This window comes from Ovis canadensis, chromosome 3, assembly GCF_042477335.2.
Source record: "Ovis canadensis isolate MfBH-ARS-UI-01 breed Bighorn chromosome 3, ARS-UI_OviCan_v2, whole genome shotgun sequence".
NCBI classification, from domain to species: Eukaryota; Metazoa; Chordata; class Mammalia; order Artiodactyla; family Bovidae; genus Ovis; species Ovis canadensis.
Window position 1 is genome coordinate 18314632 of NC_091247.1, and position 9743 is coordinate 18324374.

The 9743-nt window shown below is 46.3% G+C and overlaps 1 protein-coding gene across 23 annotated transcripts in view; it reads right to left on the reverse strand.

Annotated features, from left to right (window-relative positions):
- The window catches only part of KIDINS220 (kinase D interacting substrate 220), a 94491-nt gene extending 92836 nt beyond the window's left edge, over window positions 1-1655 (reverse strand). For all 23 annotated transcript variants that reach the window (XM_069580186.1, XM_069580185.1, XM_069580182.1 and 20 more), the window contains exon 1: window positions 1474-1655. The gene's annotated coding sequence lies outside the window, so the exon portion shown is untranslated. The remainder of the gene's footprint in view (window positions 1-1473) is intronic.
- Window positions 1656-9743: the final 8088 nt, after the last annotated feature.

Below are 9743 nucleotides of genomic sequence, written 5' to 3' on the forward strand. Positions count from 1 at the left end.
TGTCCATCACCAACTCCCAGAGTTCACTCAGGCTCACGTCCATTGAGTTGGTGATGCTATCCAGCCATCTCATCCTCTGTCATCCCCTTCTCCTCCTGCCCCCAATCCCTCCCAGCATCAGAGTCTTTTCCAATGATCAACTCTTCACATGAGGTGGCCAAAGTACTGGAGTTTCAGCTTTAGCATCATTCCTTCCAAACACTCAGTACTGATCTCCTTTAGAATGGACTGGTTGGATCTCCTTGCAGTCGGATTAGGAAAAACAAATCTGGAAGTCACTCAGAGTGTAAAACAAAGGTTCTCAAACTTGTATGCAAAGTTGCTGGGGAAGCTTGCCAATATACAGATTCCTTGGGCTTTTCCCCCAGTAGATCTGGGGCCCAGAAACTGACATTTTAACAAGCAGCGCAAAATGATTCTGATGAAGGTTTCCACGCTGGTAAAGCTAGAGAACAAAGAACACAACCTTGCCGCCGTATTTCTCAACTTTGGCTCTGCATCAGATCACCTCAGGAGCTTAAAAAAAAATTTAGACGTCTCACCCTCAGTGTCTTCTAAGTTGAGGCACTGACAAAACGCATTAGAATTACCCGTCGGAAGGTGGAGATGGGGGGTAGGAATTCTGAGCCACACCCCAGGTCTGCTGAATGGGAATTCTGAGGGTAAGGCTAAGAAAGCCACATTTTTAACCGGTGCCCCTAGCGGCTACCAAAGACGGGTCCATAGTTATTAATAAAAGAGGTTTAAATAATAATAGGTTTAAACCTTTATATGTGTCAAAACAATCTGAAAGAAAACTAACCAAACGTCAGTGGCTGAGAAAGAAGTCGATTCGTTATAAAGAAATCATGGAAGCATCGTAATCAATGGCTCGCTGATACTTAGCTGAAATAATGGCCTGCAGTGGACAATGGAGTAATGGAGCCCCGTGAGAAAACAGAAAACGAGAAAACCCAACCACCACGCCCTTGGAAAGCCCAGGGAAAAGGAATCTGGGACGCCTGCCTTCGCGCGACCGCCTAAGGTGGTTCTCAAGGTGGTGGTGGGTGTGCCTGAGGCTGCCCGGTGAAAAACGAACCAAAAAAAAACCCACCTGTGTCACACACATCCCCCATCGCAGCCCCGGGAGAAGCTGACCACTGGGGACAGCAAGTCCGAGACCGTCCCAGCGCCCCCGGCAGGCGCGGATCCGCCCCAAGAGCCAGGCCCTGCGCCCCCGCCCGCCCCCTACCTTCCCCGACCCAGCCGCGCGCCCTGCGTCGCCCCCTCCTCACCCGTCCACCCTCCCTTCCCCACACCCGGCCTCACCCTTCCTCAGCAGGCCTTCGCTCCCTCCCCGCCCGATCGCCGCCGTCTCTCCTCGCTCGGCAACATCCCCCCACAAACCAGGGCTTCTTTCCTACCGGCCTCGCCCCCCTCACCACACACACACAGAAACACACACCGCCCCTCCCCGCGGACCACCACACTGACCGTCTCACAACCTGGCCCCAGAACGGCGCCCACCGCTGAGGCGGAAAGGAGCCGCTTTGCCGCAGGTGCTGTCAGAAGACCAGAAAGGGGGTGACGGGGGCTTTCAGCGCGTTCCCCTCACCACACCCGGCGGCCATTTTCAAACTATCGCCCAGAACTGGCAGGTCACGTGACATTAGGCTGCGGGGCGGGGTGACGGGTGGCCATGCCCCCTGCCAGCTGACCAGGGAGCCTGAAGGAGGCGGGGCTGCGGGCGCCGGAGAGGCAAGCCGTCCTCTGCACATTCTCTCCAACCTCCAAGTAGATGTATTTTGGCAAGCGCCCCAGGCAGTATATAACTCATCGTCACTGTCACTCTTCATATTTTGGTGAGTTTATTATCCCTCCTCACCATTATCATCAAAGCTTATGCAGGGATATAAAACGCAATCTTTAACTTCAAAACACATTGCTGGTGGAGGCCGGCTGAAATTCTCCCGAACCCAGAGCCCCTGCGGGGTCTGTAATCCTGGCGCCCAGAGCCACCGCCTGACCGCTTTCTTATTTCCCTCCTCAGCAATACCGCAGCCCAGCCTCACCCCGGCCTCCGCACAAGGGACCTTTGACCTGCCTGCGGCCAAACGTGATTGACAGCTTTTCCACTCACAGTTTCCTTGACCACTGCATCCTGGAATATTCCCTTCCCTGGGCTTCTGTGACTCTAGTTCTAATTTTTCTCGCATTTCGCCTCCCTCAAGTTGGTTGATTGTTTCTAGGGTTTATAGCTCAGCTCTGGGATCCTCAGCCTCCGATCTGGTGTGATCACACCTGATGTGACCCTGGTGTACTGACGCTGGCAGGGGACCTGCCTCCTGTCTCCCTCCACGACGACAGGAATTGGGAAGATACACACCCCCTCCTCTGCCCCTCCCTGATGTCACCCAGTCAGCCCACTGCCTGACTATAGCCACTTTCATCATCCCTCATCTGCTTAAAGGCTTCAGAAGCTCCCCAGCAGGACTATATCAAAAGCCCCCAATTACCCTCCCCATCCCTCTGCTGGCGATCCCCAGGAGATTGGGGATCATGTCACTTGGATTAAACTTCTCAGCAGCCTTCAGTTTCCATAGAACAAATTCCCAAATAGAACCTAACACACGTGTCTCCCGTGGAGCTGGCCCCTGCCAAACATCTTGCCATTCTACTGTCCACCACTCTCCCCTGCCCCCATCCCAGGCTGGCAAGTTCAGTTCCTGGAACATCAGGCCATACTCGGTCTCACCTCCACTTTGTTTCCAGAGTGCTGTTCTCTCTCCCCCTGGAGATTCCTCTCCACCTGTTGTCCAGCTGAGTCCGACAGATGAATTCTTTTTGTCTTCGACCAACAGGAGGCGGTCTAAGAGGTCCTCTCTTGTGTAGCTTTCTGTGTGACCTCAAGAAGAGTTCATCATCCATCTTCTGTTAACTTCTATTAACTCTATTAACTTCTTAGTCTACAGTCCTGGGGCACAGGAGGTACTAGAAAGTACCTGTGAAAGCATGTTTAGCCTGTCTCTCCCCCACTATAAGTTCTGCTGCTGCTCCTGCTGCTGCTGCTGCTGCTGCTGCTGCTGCTAAGTCGCTTCAGTGGTGTCCGACTCTGTGCGACCCCATAGATGGCAGCCCACCAGGCTCTGCCGTCCCTGGGATTCTCCAGGCAAGAACACTGGAGTGGGTTGCCATTTCCTTCTCCAATGCATTAAAGTGAAAATGAAAGTGAAGTCGCTCAGTCGTGCCCGACTCTTAGCGACCCCATGGACGGCAGCCCACCAGGCTCCTTCGTCCATGGGATTTTCCATGCAAGAGTACTGGCGTGGGTTGCCATTGCCTTCTCCACACTATAAGTTCACTCCATCCTTATTTCACACCACTTTCCCTCACCTGGTTTAGAGTAGTGAGTGGCCTTGGCAAGCCTTCAAGGAAGAAAAAGCACAATTTAAGGCTCTATCACACACTTTGTGTGCCCTCTCATGGTCCTAGGCATCCACACCTGATGTGGGACTGGATGCTGGCTCTTTGTTGGCTTTTTCCATAAGTTGTCAGATTGATTCATTAGGAGATGCTTTTCAATAGTGCCCAAACTTGGTACATCAGAATCATCCTTAGTTCATTAAAAAAAAAAAAAAAACTTGACTCTTGCTGGAGATTTTTAAAATATCTCCGTAGTTGATCCCAGTGAAACACCATTCTCAATCTTCGGTTTTGTCCCAGTGTGTCCAGAGAAGTGATTTCAAATGTTAATGTCCTTTTTCAATGTCAAACAATCTTTTGAGGACCTGCACGGGAAAGCAGGTGGCCCTTTAGTAGGACTGTTTGTGAGAATAACAAGGGAACTGGAATGTGTGGTTTCATGGGGATCTGTGGCCCCAGTATGGGAGCTGGGGCTTTCATCATAATGAACCATCTGAAAAATCAGCAAGGCATTTGACAGGCTTTCTTTTGTTGTTATTGTTGTGGTGGTGTTCTTTTTTTATATTTAAATGACTGCATTTTAATATTATGGTGTCTTTTGTTGTGGTTGTTCAGTCACTTAGTTGTGTCCGACTCTTTTGCAACCCCATGGACTGTAGCATGCTGGGCTTCCCTGTCCTTCACCATCTCCCAGAGCTTACTCAAACGCATGTCCATCCAATCGGTGATGCCATCCAACCAGCTCATCCTCTGTCGTCCCCTTCTCTGCCTTCAGTCTTTCCCAGCATCAGGGTCTTTTCTAATGAGTCTGCTCTTGGCATCAGGTGGCCAAAGTGTTGGAGCTTCAGCTTCAGCATCAGTCCTTCCGATGAATATTCAGGGCTGATTTCCTTCAGGATTAACTGGTTTGATCTCCTGGCAGTCCAAGGGACTCTCAAGAGTCTTCTCCAACACCACGGTTCAAAAGCATCAATTCTTTGGCTCTCAGCTTTCTTTATAGTCCAGCTCTCACATCCATACATGACTACTGGAAAAACCACAGCTTTGACTATATGTACATTTGTTGGCAAAGTATTTGGTGTATTTTGTAATCATATTTATTTTATCAATCTAAACATATTGTGGGAAAAGAATCGTAGGTCTTACCTGTCTGCCAAAAAGGACTGTAACACAAAACATGGTTAAGAATCCCTGAGCAACAATATTAAAAATGAGATGAGACTCACTAGACTTCCTGACACCTTCTAAGATACCATGCACAAAAAAGCTACACTCTCATCTCTCAATGGTTAAATTTGTTTCCAGCGTTCCCAGTACTGGGAAAATGCAGGTTGCTGTGCTTCTAAGAACATTGTCTATACGTTAAGCCTCGCCTTTGAGTTTTTTGACATCTGAGCTACTCCTGAGCACAGATTGGTTCTTCCCTGGGGATTCTGACAGGCTTTCTGGATGAGTTTGTGGAACCAAAGGGAAAATGTAGATTATGTATCAGCAGGTGGACATTGACAGGTCTCCATGAGGTGTGTGGGCTGGGAAATGGTGCCTCGGGGACACGGGGATCTGGAGTCTCTGAGCATTCCCCCCATGGAACATCTCTTTGAGAAGAACTTCTCCTATGACTTCACCTTCCAGCCTCCCTCACCACTGCCAGCCCCAGCCCCTTCACCTCGTAACCTCTCACTCCAGCAGCACCCCCTGGCTGGTGAACCAGCTGCTCCACAACAAGCCCAGGGGCTGGCTTTAGGCTGGCTCCTGCCCTCCAGGTATGAACCATGGGGAGGGGCACTGAACCAGTGCAAACAGGGTGCCAGCCTTGGGGGCAACTGGAATCCAACAGTAGGCGAGAGGGCGGGGTGGGGCAGGACGTGGTGGCTCTCCAGCTCAGGTTGTCCCAAGCACCACACCACCACAGTTCGGGTGTTGTCAGTCAAGAGCTTTACAAACCACAGTCTGGAAGTGGGACATTCCTTCTCAGACACTGACAAAACAACTGCCCACGCTGCCCAAACCCCCTCCCTGCCTCTTCCTGCCAGGTAGAAATCCTGAAGGTACTCGGTGTACAAATCGTCCTTTTAGAAACATTTTCAAAGTAGTCCAGATGGCAGCCGGGAAAGAAGCTATTAGAAACAGGCTTTCCTTTAGTGAACATTTGAGTGGAGGAGGAGGGTGGGGTTCAAGGATGGCAGGAAAGTGGAGGAACCCTGGACGGGGAATGGATTTATAGACAAGAGTCCCCCTTCCATGGGCTTCCCAGGTGGTGCTTGTGGTAAAAAAAAAAAAAAAAACACCTGCCAATGCAGGAGACATAGAGACATGGGTTCAATCCCTGGGTCGGGAAGATCCCATGAAGGAGGACGTGGCAACCTGTTGCCCTAAAGGTCCAGGAGCAAACAAAGAGAATGAAAACAGAACACAAAATCTACACAATGGGTCAGGGGACCGGCAGCCTCTATTCAACTGAGATGCAGAGTCCACTCTGAGTCCAGCTTTTATTCCTAATTGCAGACTACAAAACTTTCTTTGATCTATCTTTCCCAAGACACTACATTGACATAATCCAGCTCTCCTTGTTTTTTATCCTAGGTCGTTTCCTTCCGGGATAATCTCGGGAACAATCAGCAAGTGCGTAGGCAGTGTTCATACCTAACGCCAAGCCAACCCAGTATTCCAAGGTCCATGCTTTCATGATCTCAATTATACTTCCTTCTGGGTCTGGCTTTAGGGTTGTAACAAGGCTATTATTCTAAGAAAAACATGAAAAATAATCATCAACACAGTTTCTTGATATATGCTGTTTTTCCAGGTGCTATTTCTATGAAATTTCTCAAGGCTGTGAAAGTACATTATTAGAAATTCCCACTACAGCAACCCACTCCAGTATTCTTGCCTACAGAATCCCATGGACAGAGGAGCCTGGTGGGCTATAGTCCATAGCGTTGCTTCAGAGAGTTGAACATGAGTGAAGAGATTTAGCATGCACACACGCCTCCCCTCTATGGCAAGTCTAAACTGGGGAAGGGAGAAACCTTATATTGAGGGGTTTTATTAACAGTTCAGATTAAGCATTTCATTACTAAAATAAGGAATTTTAATGACCAAACGTGATTAGGTGATATTCGATGGTCCAAGACTGAGGAGAAAAGATTATGAAAATTATAAGGCCAATCAGAAATGTTGCCCAGGAAACAAGAAGTAGACAGGGAGCGTTTACAGGAGCTGTCCTCAGGAAAAATAAAGTGATTAAAAAAAATTTTTTTAATTCCCGTTTTTTATTGGAACATAGTTGATTTACAATGTCATGTTAGTTTGTGCTCTACAGCAAAGTGATCCAGTTACACATATATATATTTCTTTTACATATTCTTTTCCATTATTACACTGGTAAAGTTCTCTGTGCTCTACAGTAGGACCTTGTTTAAAGTTGATTTTTAACTCCACTGTAGCCCATTCTTCTCATTTACTTAGTGGTTACATTTAGTAAATTTTATCTATTGTGATAATAAATATTTTCTCACTGCTGCCAAATGTCGTTGACTCCTTTCATATTTGTGGACTCAAACTCTCATCCTGTGATGATATGACAGTTGTAAAAATAGAACTGAAATGCTTTCTCCTCAATTTTGTTTCAAATGGATCACTCTGTCCATTGGTCTTTTGGGGGTTTATGCAGCTCGCCTAAATCTTTCTGGCAAAGGCATCCTGAGGGTTTCTTGCTTCAGGATCACTCAAATCACTTCAAGACTCTGGCTTTCCTACTTGTCATGTGATGTTATGGAGAGGGAAGAACATGAGTTAGCTTTCAAGTTCTCACCACTCTTCCCATCAAGACTGTAATTTTAATCACACTTTCATCTGTTTCAACAGGATCAGCATATTGAGATAATGACTTCAGCAGTTCAATCTTTTCACATGGTTTCAATTTCATTGTACATCAGATTTTCCACAGAAATCTTAAGATCTTTGACACACCACCTTGCTTTAAGAAAATGTTTTTCTTTGACTAAAAAAGGAATATGTGTTCATTATAAAGTATTCAAAAAATACAGAAACATTTGAAGAAGCGATCTCCCTTAACTTACTACTCAGAGTTTCCTGACTTCTAAAAAAGAGATTTGAAACAAAAAGGCCAAGAAAATCTGAATAAAGTGTGAACTTTATTTAACATTGGTTTATTATTGTGGCTAACGTAAGATGTTAACCATTGGGAAACATGTGGAGTATGTGGAAATGCTATACTATCTTTACCACACTTTCTGTAAATCTAAGACTATTCTAAAAAGCTTAGCGTATATATATATAAAGTATTTGGTATGTGCTTAGTCATTCACTCATGTCCAGTTCTTTGCAACCCCATGGACTATAATCTGCCAGGCTCTTCTGCCCATGGGATTCTCCAGGCAAGAATACTGGAGTGGGTTGCTGTGCCCTTCTCCAGGGGATGTTCCTCACCCAGGGATCAAACCTGGGTCTCCTGAATTGCAGGCAGATTCTTTACAAACAGAGCCATCAGGGAAGTCCCAAAGTATTTGGTATACACATATATAAAATAAACTTTTTATTTGAGAACATATTTTTGCAATGTTCAGCACTTCATTTTTCTTCTTTGCTGGGTCACACAACATAGAATTCATCAGAATCTCTGTGCTTTTAGGACAGAAGCCTGTAGCAGTCAACAGGGCTCAAGCCGTAGTAGTAAGCATTACTACAAACTAATTACAGAGCAGAGAGTCTATGCAGGTTAAGACAGGAGTTAGGTTGCATATGCACACTCAGATGTATCTGACTCTCTGCAACTACATGCACTGTAGCCTGCTAGGCTCCTCTATCCGTGGGATTCTCCAGGTAAGAATACTGGAGTGGGTTACCACTTCCTCCTCCAGAGGATCTTCCCTACCCAGGAATCAAACCTGTGTCTCTTACATCGCCTGCATTGCAGGTGGATTCTTTACCCCGAGCGCCACCTGGAGGAGTAAGGACGTGAGTTAAAATCACTGGATCCAGTTAAGATCACTGGATCATGGTGTCACGCTTTCCCCTGACTTAAAAAGAAAAAAAAAAAAAAAGTTGATGGGGTCTGTCTACTAAAGGGAGTGAGACAGAGAGTGGGAGGTGGTTGGGAGTGAAAGGCAGGAAATGGAGACTGTTGACGTTTGATAACAAGATCTAATGCACATCTACAAGGGATCTGAGTAGAATGGGGGCTGGATCATGGGAGGACAGCTGGGCAGGCAACCGGGAGGCCAGAGTGTTGGCAGGCTCTTCTCCAAGGATACTGACATCATCAAGGGTCTTGTGTTGGAGAATGACAATAACCAGATTTTCATCTTTTCTTTTGTTTTTTAATTCTTTTTACTTTATTTTACTTTACAATACTGTATTGGTTTTGCCATACATTGACATGAATCCACCACAGGTGTACATACGTTCCCAAACATCTTTTCTAGTAGGGCGTGACTAGGGAAGTCTGTTGATGGTGGCAGCAAGGTAGGATGACATGAGCTTCTAAACTCTGGCATTTTAGGAAGAAAGCAGTGAGCAGGGAAGGTACCCACCCTACCTCCAGGCCCAGTGATGAGCAAGGAAAATCAGCTACCATTTGTGAAGTCTTCAAGGGAAGTCACGGCCTGGGTTTTCATTAGCACAAAAGGTGTAGGAAATTTGAGGAAATAGAGGCTATTTTACCAAAAATGTGCCATGAATCCCAGGTAGTGGCAGGCTGGGGAGAGAGTTGGTGGTGGTCTGTACAGAGCTGTAGGGGGATAGCTAAGTTTTCTATTTTGAATACTGATGAAAATAGAGATGACCGGGCAAACATAAACGCATTCAAATGCTATGACTCTGGATGTAAAAGACGCTTCCATGCACTCATCGTGGCAGCATGAAGCTCAAATTGTTTAGCCATCCACAGAGGAAGTTGCACCAAAAAGCACCACCACGATATACTAAAAATATTTACTAAGTTGTGGCTTATGGGTCCAAATTTCTAGTGGAATAAAATGTCAGGGGCACATGATTGTTGGCAATAAGATTCCATAGTTCTTCACTGTTAGTCAGTTTCTCCCTTAGCAAACTGATTCAGAGAGTCAGATGACAGTCATTTGGGTAGTTTCCTTACATTGAATCTGTCTTGAATCATTCCATTGTCTATTTATCTGTTCTTGATGAAAGTTGATACAAGTTTTAATACATCTTATCTATATATGGCCTGATGTGTCCTTGAAATAAAATCACTTTCAGGGAAATACTGTGCACCCAGTATAAAGACAGAGAAGCAGATGTGACCTACTCTCTTACTGCTTCACATACATTTATAAAAGAACCTGACAATGGATTTTCTGGTT